Source organism: Manis javanica, chromosome 9 (assembly GCF_040802235.1).
Source record: "Manis javanica isolate MJ-LG chromosome 9, MJ_LKY, whole genome shotgun sequence".
Lineage (NCBI taxonomy): Eukaryota > Metazoa > Chordata > Mammalia > Pholidota > Manidae > Manis > Manis javanica.
Window position 1 is genome coordinate 64,092,735 of NC_133164.1, and position 14,344 is coordinate 64,107,078.

The 14,344-nt window shown below is 36.1% G+C and overlaps 1 pseudogene; it reads left to right on the forward strand.

The window, feature by feature from the left end:
- Positions 1-7,397: 7,397 nt before the first annotated feature.
- Positions 7,398-8,378, forward strand: LOC108402738 (vacuolar protein sorting-associated protein 26A pseudogene; annotated as a pseudogene).
- Positions 8,379-14,344: the final 5,966 nt, after the last annotated feature.

Below are 14,344 nucleotides of genomic sequence, written 5' to 3' on the forward strand. Positions count from 1 at the left end.
TGGCTGCTCAGCTATCTTTTCCCTCCTTTGCTAACCACCTGAGGTTTTGCCCTGTGTTCTATGATATTTTAATTTCCAGATTCAGTTATAAATATGCTGATTGAAAACAACTGGCCCTTCATTTGCATTTTCTTCCCTAAGTGACTACAAATTCCCCATGCCCATTTTCTCTGTTCAGTAATTTCCATTTATTAGAAAGATATGTGAGTAAAATGTGTTTAGCTTCTTGAATAAATAACACTCACAAGTACAAATCAAGAAATACAAAATGGCCCAGAGTGGCGAGTCCTTCTCCCATCCTAGTTGCTCATGTCCTCCTCCTCGCCATCTTCCTGAGGTAACTACCGTCCCTCCAAACGTCCTCATCCAGTCACGTCGCACTATGTGAGAAGATGGCGTTCACATCCCCCCTCGCTACAGCGATGTTATCATAAATCACATGCTGCATGACTTGCTGTTACTTTTTTACTTGATATATTTTGAAGAGCTTCCATATTAGTGTACACAGAGTATCCTCATTGGCTCTTTTAAAGTACCTATTGATGCACTGTTCCTCAGATGTGGATTCTATGCAAGTGAACTGAAATTACTAAACATATCCTATCTGTTCACAACTAGAGGCTAAAGAAGCCCCAGACCTCCAGCTCTGTAAGAGGCCGCCCACCTGTTCTTAAACCTACAGCACTCGATGCTCAGGGCAGGGATTTAGAAATACATAGATGCTTGAATCAGTGGGTTGCTGTTTTTGTAGCTAATTTAGGTACACAGAATATCAGTGACTGACTCTCCACTCATCTGTCCCTGCTTTATCACTAAAGACCCAGCTTTATCACTAAGACAGCTAGAATGACTGGATAGTCCAGCCATTCGATGGCTGCTTCTGAGGTGTGGACAGAAACAGTAATGTTTCTGCCCTATAGAGTCAAACTCAAACACCTTAAGACATTAATAGATTTATAGTGTACCAGACACTATACTGACCTCCTTATAGGAATTAGCTCACATTATTACCTCAAAAGTATTATCTTAAAATTATTACCTCAAAAATAATATAAAGTCATCATTCAGATATTATAGCCAAGCAAAATGGCAAAAGAGCATAAGTAATTGAGCACAGTCCACAATATTAAATGGCACAACCAGTTTTGCAAACAGACCCTGATGCTTAGCTCCTGCTCTGTACTCATGGCCTCCTCCCTCCCAGCACCAATCGACTGCCTCCACCGCCCCTCAGCCCAGGCAGGCTCACCTAGTAGTTTCTGAATGAGGTGGACCAAAGCTCACATTTTGCTCCCCTGTTTACTGGCTATGTCATCTCAGGCAAGGCTCTGAACACTGCTCTGAGCCACTGGGGACAAATAACTTTAGAACAACTGTTGAGTCACTATTGTATCCATTTTGTGTGCTGTTCCACTTAGTGTTATGCAGTATTGAATTGTGTAAGAATCAAATAGGAGGACACAAATATTTGGTAAATCTTTGGCACAAATAAATGTCCAATAACAGAGTTCAAATAATAATAGAAGTGACATCAGAGTTGGCTTCCTAAGAAACTAAAGCTAGACCAGAATTTAAGAATATATCCATGACTAAATGTCTCTGAAACCCTGAGTGTGGTGGCCTTGGCTTATTGAGATGCTGGGGCACTCAGAAACTTCAGCAGCTGGTATGATCTCCGAAGGCTAGTTTTGTTTGCTAGACATCAAATGTAAGTGTCCATCTATTGACTAATGGTAAGCATTATATGCTCTGAAAAAAAAAAAACTTGACAGAGCAGCTAAAATCTCTCTACCACAAATTTGACTGAACTCATTTTATTGCTGGGGGATCAGCAGAAGCTGGAGTTTTCTCAGGCACTCAAAGTTCGTCCTCATTCCTTATCTCTTACCTGGGAGAGGTAATAGTACCTAGAAAATCCTTTTAATAAAGGGCATGCTTTCCCAAAAGATTTGTGCCATCTTTCAATCTGTCTCCTATCCCTACGGACTTGCCTACTAAGGACGCTCCATGTAAATAGAAACATATGCTCTATGGTCCTTCATGACTCCCTCCTTCCACTAAATGTAAAGTTGTCCAGGTTCATTCATGTTACAGCAGGTATCAGTACTTCAATTTTTTAATTTCCAAATATTCCATTGTGTGGATACATCCCTATTTTTATTTGTTATCACCCAGTTGATCGACATTAAGGCTGCCTCCCCCTTTGGCTATGATGAGCAACACTGCTATCAACATTCACGTACCAGTTTGTGGGTGGACATAGGTTTCCATTTCCCTCGGGTATATGCATGGGAGTGGAAAAACTGAGTCAGATGGAAACTCTAATCTTTTGAGAAACTGCCAAACTGTTTCCCAAAGTAGCTGTACCATTTTACATTCCTACAAGTTAAGCCACTTTTAAAGCCTAACATCCCATGTTCACTCTATAAAAATTAGTAGCTTTGGTTCGATCTGTCACTTTACATCTGTTAGAGTGACGGGCCAAGAAGTCAGATTAAGTTGTAAGATTACAGGAAGAAATATTATCCCACATTAAATCCCAAGAACACCGTAACATCTTCTATCACTTTCTTTTCTGATGACAAGTTAGCACACTTCTCATCTAATCCTTCAGTTACAATCTATATTTCTCCTCTCTGAACCTCATTCAACAGTGTTCTTGGCCAGAGAAAACAATTCACGGTCCACATACATAGTTACCCCAAGGCTAGTGAGTTTAGTCTTTGTGTCAGTCTCACTGCTTTCCTGCTGCTTTTACAAATGTAACCTCTAGACTCACAGTTACAGTTTGACAAGAAAATGAATAGATGGTACCAAAATACAACATGGAAAAATATGAATTTTTTGTGAAACCATGTTCAACTATTTTATTCATTATCCAAGAAAATAAGTAAACAAAGCAAAATTTAGTCATAAGTATAGTCATACATGTGCCCTTTGTAATTTGGAAAAATCCATCAAAGTTTATGTCCTAAAAGGAACAATGTGTCAATAAGGTAATATTGGTAATATTAATTTTTAACATGGATTACAATTTAAATGTATAAGTGAGTATCATTTCCTTCCTACGATTCATGATAGAAGGCTATATACTTGTAATACTTTCTAATCTTATTTCTGGAATTCCTCTTTTGATGTTACCTGCAGAACCCATACAGTGCATTCAAACCGATTCCACAAATTTGGGGGGGTATCAACCATCTGTAGGGTACTATACTGAACATCTTTTTGAAAATAATTTTAGAAGCTATTATTCTTCTGAATGTGCTCATTGGAGGCAAATATTCCTCCATGGATGGTGGATTTTATTTGGGGGAATGGTTAAAAGTTATCCGAAGTCAATTCTGATGGATGAGGTAAGATCCATCAAGCACAGGGACATTCTTAATGGTCAAAATTATGTGTGGCTATAAATTTATAAGGCAGATTTCCTTGTGTGGTTCATTAACCAGAATTGAAGAAAATTGCACAAGAGGAGTTCTGGTAATGTTCGGAGTAGTGGGGGCAAGAGGCAGGTGTGAGGTGCCGAAGTAACTCTTTTGACGGATGGTGCTCTGGATGCATCAGCTCCGGCAGGTTTTCAAGGTGCACCCGTTGCCTGTGGTTGCAGGTTACATAGTGCCCCAAATGCTGGACCCAGGAAAAACATAGCCACATCCAAAGCCAGGACGATGTCATTCATAGTGACTGTTTCCATCCTGACAAAGATAGAAGACAACTGATAGCACAGATGCTGTCCACAGCCAGGAAGAAGGTAGAGCTTCAGAGGAAGGCTTTTCTAACAGAGGAATTGAACCAAAGAAAAACAGTCCAACTGACAGGAGCCTTTTCAGTGCTTGGTTATTAGAACCTTCTCCAGGTGGCTACTTGTAGAAGTAGTCACAGAAAAAGAGATCTTGGCTTTTATGATTTATTAGAAGGTTGGAACTAATAGTTTTAAGGAATAAATCACTGTTGAGTGTTGATACATATATTGACTATTTAGTGCCAGCTGCCTTGGACTATGCCCAATCTGAAAGCTACCCTGTTATAACCTAGTCCAAGAATTGTAGATAAAGTGGACCAGTTCCCCTGGGCTGCAGTGACAAATGACGGTATCTTGGGTGGCTAAAAACAACAGAAACTGTCCTAGAGGTCTGAACTCTGAAATCAAAGTGTCAGTAAGGTTTTTTCCTTCTGGAGACAGAGGAAGAATCTCTTCTCTGGCTTTTCCCCGCTTTACCGGTTGCTGCAAACCCCGGGCATTCTCTGACTTACAGATGTGTTGCCGCGATTTCTGCCTCCATCCCCGCATGGCTTTGCTCCCTCTGTGACTGTGTGTGCAGATTTCCCTCTTCTTAGGACACCCATCACTGGAATAGGACCAGCACAGGAGAACTGGGGACATGAAATAAAAACCGGCTCATTCTTACCTGTTACTTTATGAAGGTAGAGAATGTATTTATTCCTTTGTCTCCTTCAACTTCTAGCAGTGGGACTTCTACACAAGAGGCATATAATAATTATTTATTGAGTAATGGATGACAACCAGCAGCAAGACCTAAAAATGCTTGCAGCTCATCATGGAAAACTTGCTGATACAAGTTTGTTTCATCTCCCAGTATCGGGGATAAAGGTGATAAAGAAGGGGTCACAATTGCTGTGGAATTGACATCAACTCCACAGAATGAGGAACTACACCTGGGATGCTTCACTTCTTTCCCAAACTCTGATGCTATTACAGGTCTTTAGATGCTTTGTTTCATCTTTCTGTGATAGCTGTGCTGGGGTGATGACATTTGATCTTGAATGTCTAGAGGCTTGTTAGCAGAGACCCTGTCCCCGCCGGGCATCACAGCATTTTTGTGCCCAGTCCTTAGGGCACTGATCTTGGCTGTACAGCTGGACTCAGCAGCAGACACCACACGGTCTAACATGACAAACAGCTGGATCTCCAGCCAACAAGCAGGGAGTCATTTTCCTGAAATGAATGGCAGTTTGCAAAGCAGAGCAGGGGGTGGCTTTTTCTTCCCTGTTACTAACATCAGCTCAACTTCAGCAATCAGAGATCCAAAGAGACGCAAGAGGAAAACGTAGCTTATTTTGGGGGCATAGAACTAATACGTCTGCTGAGAGCAGATGGAAATAAGCAAGGGAGCTGCCTAACCTGTCTTTGAAGAGGTGGGGTTAAGTAGAAAGAAAGCAGAGGCAGAGATACACAGGAAAGACAACACACTGAAGTATGCAAGTAAACTCCTTGCCTAGTATTTTTATACATGCTCTGTCTAAGCAAAATTATCAACCTAGCTCGCTTTTCACTTTCTTAACCATCTGTCTTCTTGACAGGACAATGCCTCTGTCCCCAAGAGCTGTGATCAGGAAGTTCGCAACAGGACTGCAGCCTTTAGACCAATGTTTGCTCTGAAAGGAAAGGACCAAGTAGATGGCAACTTGGTTTCCAGCTGAAATAGATGTCATCCTGACTCTTAATCTGAGTAATGCTCTTGGCAGTTACAGGGACACCTTCACCTTTATTTCCAAAGACAGTAAAGCGCCAGCTAGTGAGAAAGGTTTAATTTTTTTTTGTTGGTGGCTTGTAGCACTTTAAGCCACCAGGAGTTGGGAGGAATGGGTACAGCACGCTCTAACTTTATGTCTGAGTGAATCTTTCAAAGCATTGTTTTTAAAAAAGGATTTCAACCTTGATGTTCCTCACTCCTAGTAAGAACTGAATATGCAAACACAGAGGATTGTTTCTAAAGTGTTTTACATTTTAGAGTTAATTTACACAAAGCCATTCAAATTTGATGATCTAGATCAAAAAGACAAGCAAACAGAATGAAATGTTTGCTTTATAGATACAGATACAGAGAAATCACTTGTGTTCTCAAACCTTTTGAGGTCTCTGATATTTGGAATGTCAAAACAATATATGGGATCAAAACAATTGCAATTCTAACCAAGATGGGACAACCTCAGTGGACAATAGAATACTAGATTTGGGTGATTCTGTTTAATTATTCAAGAATGGAGAGAAGCAGCAAATAGCAAAGATCTACCATTAATGAAAATTCTGACCTGGCATCACAGCCAGAGATATCTAGCCAGAGATACAATGCTTTTATTGGTTGAAGAGGGTCTCAAGCCATACCTTTGGGCTTTTACATACTATTAAACAGAGTCTACTTTAAGGTAAATTAAGAAAAAAAATAATAGAAAGCTTTTCACTGGTAATAGAAAGCAGTTCACTGAAACTATTCCAAAGCACAATTGTACAAACAAGGACCACACATTATTTTAGAAAATGCACATAAATATACATGTGTGTGTATTTATAAGATAAACTTTGATAATTTTATCTTTATTTGATCAGACTTATCAATAGTATAAGTCAAAGTATGTAATTGCCTATATAAAAGAATCAACACTATTAAGCTTATAAAATATGGATATGTCAATAAATTTGAAAACCTAGAAAAAGTATCCCTGTCCCGCACTCCAGGAAAATCTACTTTACTAATATTGACCCAAGAAAAGCCTATAAACCTAAAAAATATCTTTCAAAAGTGATAGTCAAAGGCTGACAAGATGTATTTCTAAGAAACAGTCCAAATGATTTTGTGGGTAAGCTCTTCAAAACCTATAAGGAAAACAATTTCTGACATGAAGAAGAGTAAAAGAGGAAAAGCTTCTTGACTCATTAAAAGCTAGTATTGACTTTAAAACCAGCAAGCAGCACAAAAAGATGTGTAAACACAGATGCTAAGCACACACACACATGGATCATTTCCAAACAACACAGGGATGTATTTAAATAATATGGAGTGAAAATATTTTTCAATATTAAGGCATATAAAATAAATATACAATAAATTATATATAAAATTATGTATAATATACAAATAATCATAAAAAGACATGCAGAAAAAAGGATTTGATAAAATTCATCATTATTAATAAACCTCTTAGAAAATTGGTATTAGAAAACTTCTTTAACTTTATAAAACATTATTTTAGATAAACTATTAGAAACCATCATAAAATTGTTAAGGCCCAAAATATTTTGGCTGTTGTCTTCATTAATATTCTGTAATGTTAATGGAGATCCTCACCAAAGCAGTAATATAAGAATACATAAATATGATGGGCGCTGAGGGAGGGAACCAGGGTTGGGAGTCCTCCAGAGGGAGGAGTGAAGAGGGGGAACGCGGTGGTGGCGGTGCTGACAGTTTTCTTGGAGGCTTTTTTGGTCCCATTGGTGAGATTGATATTATTCTTAATGATGGGGAAACCCAGAAAATAGCACAAAAGAAAAGTGAAGATGGCAAAGTAGAAAAAACATTATCTTTTCTATGATAGAGAATCTGTTTCAGGAAAGGTAAACCAGCCTTTCCTGGAAAGAGGCTAGAGCACCAAGGAATTAGAACTGAATTTGTAGGTCAAATTGAACTTTTCAATGACAAAAGCAATACTCATGAATTTGTAAACCTAATGAATGAACTAGCCTTACTTGGAGAACTGACTCAGAGCAGAAGTTATGATTTTGAATTTACGCAAGTTGAAAAGCCATATGAATCTTACATCGGTGCCAATGTCCACTTGAGGTATTTTCTTAAAATGACAATAGTAAGAAGACTGACAGACTTTGTAAAAGAATATGACCTTAGTGTTCACCAGCTTGCCACCTATCCCATTGTTAACAACTCTATTAAAGTGGAAGAAGACATTGAAGATTGTCTCACATAGAATTTGAATATAATAAATCCAAGTACCATTTAAAGGATGTGATTGTCGGAAAAATTTACTTATTAGGAAAATAAAAATCCAACAAATGGAGTTATAACTGATCAAAAAATAGATCACAGGAATTGGACCCAGTACCACAACAGAAACAGAAACAATTCCTAAATATGAAATAATGGATGGTGCACCAGTAAAAGGCAAATCAGTTCCAATAAGACCATTTTTAGCAGGATATGACCCGACTGCAACAATGAGAGATGTGAACAAAAAATTCTCAGTAAGGTACTTTTTGAATCTAGTCCTTGCTGATGAGAAAGACAGAAGGTACTTCAAGCAGCAGGAGATCATTTTATGGAGAAAAGCTCCTGAAAAGCTGAGGAAACAGAGAACAAACTTTTACCAGCAATTTGAATCACCAGAATCACAGGCATTTGCTGAACAGCCTGAAATGTGAACTGAATAGGAGGGGGAAAAAAGCAGAAAACTCCTCTGTCTGTTGACATTAAGTTCTGCAGGTTAAAGATGGTTGCAGCTTGTAGGGGGGAATTAGGCCAAAACTCCACTTAAAATCGTCTTCCTTTATCTTACAGGGCTGCATTTATTTTATGATATAACTAAATGTTCTTCATGTATATAAATTAAAAGAAGTGCTTTCTTTGAAAAACTGGAACATTCTTAAGCTGCCATTTTTTTAAACTGCACACTTTGATTTGTTAAGCACTCAGATATGTATCACATAAACAGTAGACATTTTCATGTGAGAAGGAAAAAAAAAGAATAAATAAATGTGGAAAACTATATGAAGATGAAATAAGACTGATGCTAATAGAGAGAGAGTTTCTATCTGAATACACAACTGAAAAACACAACTGGCCAGGAAAAGGATCAACATATAAAATCAAGCTTTCCTATAGAGCAGTAACCACCAATTAGAAAAGGCAGTCAGAAGGATAAGGATCCCACTCAGAGAGCAATAAACTATACGTTATCTAGGAATTAAGAATAAATGGCAACCTACTTAGTGACTAAAAAACGTACTACAGAAGAATGTTAATAAAGAATATGGTATGTGTAGTCAATATTGCCAGTTTTCCAAAATGGTAGTACAAATTTATACTTTCCCCAATAGTGCAGGAAAAGGGCAATTTCTCCCCAGTACTTGGTATTGCCTTAATGGGTTTAATTTGCACTTCCTTGATGACTAATGAGGTTGAAACTTACTAAACTTTTATATTTAAGTCTACAGTTCATCTGGCACTTTTCTACATAATATGAGAATTCAGTATGTCATAACAAACACATATCACATTGTTCCAGAACCATTTACTTTAAAAAGTCATCTTTATCCCACTATATCAGTGTCACCTTGCCTGTAATCAGTTTTTCATGTGTGTGTGAGTCCATTTCTGGACTTTGTGTTCTACTGGTCTATGTGTTTCTCCTTGAACTAATTTCATATTCTTGTGACTGTGACAACTTTATAGTAAGATTTAATAGTGTAAGTCTTCTAACATTATTCTTCTTCAAGACTGTCCTTACCATTTGGGACCTTTTAATTTGCATATATATTTTAAAACAAGATTATCCATTTCTTAAAAAAAAGATGCCTCTGAAATTTTGATTGGGATTACCTTTGGTTTAATAAAAATGCAAAAAATTGGTATCTTTAATATATTGATTCTTTCAATATGTTAAGGTCTTTAGTTTCTCCAAAGTTTTATACATTTCTAAAAACATTGTTTTTATTCCTAGGTACTGAATATTTTTGATGCTATTTTAAATGTTTTTCTATTTCATTTTTAGTTTCTTGCTTTGTATAGAAATACTATTGACTTTGGGTATAATCTTGCTAAATGCCTTATTAATTCTAATAGTTTGTAGAATATTTTGGGTTTTCTACTTTAACAACAATGGGTTTTCAGTTTAATTCTTACTTTTTATTTCATTTTCTTATACTAGCAAAGAGTTTGCATTGCAATGTTGAATTGATTATAGTGGCAACCCTTGATTTGTTCTTGAACTAAAAGGGAAAGCTTTTAATATTTCATTAAGTTTCATGAAAATGATAGGATTTTTGTGGGTATTTGTTATCAGATTAGAGAAGTTCTCTACCATTCCTTTGCTGATTTTCTAAAAGTTTTAATAATAAACAAATATTAAATTTTATTAAATGCCTTTTCTGTGTCTAGTTAACCATTAGTTCATCTTGTTGGTAAAGACAATATGGTCAACTATAGGATTTTCTTTATTCAGTTTATGGTCAATTACAGTGATTGAGTTTCAAATAAATTAAGCTGTGTTTATGGAATTAACCCAAATTAGTTTTAGTTATCTTTATATATCACTAATTAAGTTAATTTTGTAATATGTTAAGGTTTTGTGTCTATTCATAAGAAAAATTGTTATGTAAGTTTTGTTGGGAATAGTCATGACAACTTCACAAAGTGAGGTGGGAAATGTATCTTCTTTTTCTATTTTCTGGATAATTTATATAAATTTATTTGTATTCCTTAAATATTTGGAAAGAAGAAATGTTCAGGTCCTTCGGACCTGGATTTTCATTATAGGAAAGTTTTAAGTAGTGGATTCTATTTCTTTAATAGATATATACTCAGATTTTTGTTTTAGTTTTGTTGAATTGTGACTTTTCAATGAATTTCCCAATATACCTAAATTTTCCAATTTTATAGGTTAAATGTTCATGTTTACACAGCATTCTAACCAAGGTTAGTTTTTACTTGTCAAGAATATGATAGCAGTGGCTAAAATCTTAAATGGACTTGATAACCTACAATAGCCTAAAAACATGAGTCCAATAAATCATGTTTCTGCCTTAAATAAGCACACCATGGCCACCTTCTGTCCACAAAATAATGAATCAGTGTGATAACACCATCAGAACAAATAAGAACAAGTAACTCAAAATCAGATACAAATATTTGTAGGTATCTGTGGACACTGTTCTTTCACTTGATACTTTATTTTTTATCCTGCTTTTAGATATTTTGGTGCAAGAGGATTCTACTCTTTCATTGAGCATTATATTACTCCCAGCATAACAAATCAAGAGTTCTCAGTTTCAGTGCAACATAGTGAATTCAAAATGCAGTGTCTGCAGATTAATCTGTTGAACTGCTGAAAGACTTTTACTCAGTGTCAATAGAAGAACTGAATTTAAGGGGACAAAATCAATTTATAAGGAATTCTGAGTTTTATAAGTATCCAAGTGTTCTGCTCTCAGGTAAAGAGACTTGTAATCACATGCATGCCTGAAATCTTTAATCAGGATGAGCACAGTTATATTCAACAACTCATTTTTCTACATAGCAGTAAATGTAAAAGATGATCTAGATAGTTTGGCTTATATTTTACGTTGCTCTTAAATTATTTATCTCTCAGCATCTTTTCTCCTCAATTTAACACTATATCTTCATTGATACCAGTTAGTTTTAACTTGTGATAACAATTAGAGGTGTTTTTTTAGAGATCTGCCTTCCTTGAAAGTGAAGGAAAAAGTTAATTTAAATAAAATATTCTTAAAACCAATTCTTATAGAGGCATATATGGAAATGGCTATTTTAAAAATTGAAATCATGTATGGTAGCCTTATTTTTTTTAATTTATATATTTTCTTTCTATGTTGACAGATAGTAACTGCATTGGTAGGGGTAAGGATTCAATAATATGGGTAACTGTTAAACCACAGTGTTGTATATTTGAAACCAATATAAGATTGTATATCAATGATACTTCAATAAAAAACCTGGACCTCAAAACCAAAAATATATGTATTTTCATATGAATTATATCTCAAAGCTACTAGATAACTTGCTTATTTTTACATTTCTGTAATATATTCAAGGAGAAAAAATAGCATTTTTGTCACTTTTTAAAAAATTAAAGTATTGTTGATGTACAATCTTATGTTGGTTTCAAATACACAACACAGTGGTTCAGCAGTTACCCATATATATTATTAAATCCTCACCCTCTCGAGTGAGGTCATTATCAATGTAGTAAGATGTTACAGAATCATTAATTGTATTCTCCATGCTGTACTACCATCCCCATGACCAACTTATATTGTGATTGTGCCCCTTTATCTCCTCCCCCCCAACCCCAACCCCACCCCCTTGGTAACCTTCTCAGTGCCATGAGTCTACTGCTATTTTGTTCTTTCTGTTTTGCTTTGTTTTTATATTCAACAAATAAGTGAGATCTTATAGTATTTGTCTTACTCTGCCTAGCTTATTTCACTGAGCATAATACCCTCTAGATCCATCCACGTTGCAAATGGGAAAAAAATAATTTTATGACTAAAAAATAATATGGGACTATTTGTAATTAAAATACACTGGCTGTGTTTCTTTCACTTAAAACCAGCAGAATTCCCATCATTCTGTTCACTTTTTTCTAGTTCCACAAACAGTTCCATATTAAATATGAGTGTGTGTGCAGCTACCTAGAAAAGTTCTGGAATAACTATAGGACTTACTAAGAAACCATGAAATTTAAAAGCATACTCTTCATTCTGTTATGGCCCATGAGCCATGAAGTAGTCCTAGAATCTCTTAGGCCTGCACATTGCTTTTTCAAAATCATTTCACCTCTACCTGCCTGCAAAACAACCCTTCCTAAGGCACCTACTTCATGCCTATGTCACCCTCTCCTCCTGTCACTGTCATCAGAGGCCCTTCTGATTATACACCTACAATCTCACCCCACCTCTCAAATTCATCAAGGAAATGGGGACCCATCTCATTCTCACACCCTTGAGGTATTTTCTAAAAATGCAAATAATTTGACTTTGATTACTGTGAGGATTACAGCAGTTATAATAATTGTAACACCTTTCAAAGGTTCTAAAGTTTATTCATATCCATTACCTAATTTGACTTTCATTATAACTTCTCTCCTTTTTTTTTTCTTTAAGAGGAACAAATAGGTTCAGAGAAGTAAGACTTTTTCCCATGGCTCAACAGCTTGGGCTCAGATCTGGCTGAGCCCAAGTGGGTACCTGTTCTGTTGTCCCATGAATTCTTAGCATTCAAAATTCCTCAGAGGATGACGTTATGGAACAACCAACTTACTTTTATGCCTCTCTGGTCATGACATTTGATTTGCTTTCTCCTAGTTTTCTCACTCGATTTGAGTTTGGGACTGCAATAGAGTAAGTCTTCTAACCATGTTTAAAATGGTGTGACTTTGTATGTTTCCAGATAAAGCGTGTGATCACAGGGTCAGAAATAAAGGACAGAAATTTAGTGGTGCAAGTAGATCTTGGAACTGTCCATTTATTGCACAAGTATTTGTTGAACATATACACTGCATGTCCAGAGGACTCTGATGACTGACAGACCATCTCTGTTTCCAAGAAGCCTATTCTGAAGCTTAGAGACAGCACTCTGAAAAGAGCAGTAAAAATGTCAAGAGATCAAGGCCTTGAACCACACATCTCTACTACCTCTCAGTGCCCAGTACACAGGAGGCATTTGTTAACATTAAATTGATTAATAAATTAATGCAGCAGTTCTAAAGTGTCATGCAGGTTCCCCTGGGGGCCCCTGAGTCACTTTCTGGGGTCTATAAGGCAAAACTATTATTTATTTATTTTTAGGCAAAACTATTTTAATACTAAAACTTTTTGCCTGTGTTATTTTCATTCTTTTACAAGTATCCAAAAGTTTTCTCCAGAAACACGATTTGTGATGTCACTGCTCTGACAGCTAGTGAAATGGGTATTTATACACTCTTGCATTTTTAAAAATGGCTGTTTTAATCTCTAATACTGTAAATGGTGGTACATATAACCCAAGAAAGCCTTTTTAGGGCCCTGAAGATTTTAGAAAATGCCAAGGCTCTTGTAACCAAGATGTGTAGAGGGTTGCTGAATTTAAATTGTTTGCAAATTCAAGAAATGTGTTTGTCATGCCAGGATGAGAAAGAATTGTAACAGCAATCAAGTATTCACTTTCCTCTTTCATATTGAGATTTGCAATATATCAGCTTCAGGTGTATAACATATTCAAGATATGTATACGTTGTAAAATGATCACAGTAAATCTAGTGAACATCTATCACCACACATAGTTACATTTTTTCTTATGATGAGAACTTTAAGATCTATTCCCTGAGCAACTTTCAAATGTACAGCAAGGAAGTATTTACGGTTAGAACTAAGTACTTTCATCTAATGTCTCTTACACACCGATCTCAGATGTTAAACCACCTATACCTCATTTTGCCGTCCTCAGCTATTATTTTGTCTGGTAAAGCATTTTGCATAGGTGCTTCTATGTCTGATAGGATAATATGGTATTAGTACTATGTGATAAAATGTGATACCATTAAATACACGAACTGTTCTTGTACTTTCATCTATCACCCTAGCATTTTATTAGGTTAATAAAGGTCTATCTAAGCAAAGTGGAGAAATGCTAGGGTACCAAATACCTTTCACATAACAATATTCTGATAAGATAAAATTAATCTCAGTCAGCCAGTATCTCTCAGGGCCTGTATGAAAGTTTTCAAAATGGCTGGAAGTAATGCTGAGCAAAACCGTACTACGAGACCCTCCAACAGAAAACATGGAAAATAATGAGGTGTTTGTCAAATGCAT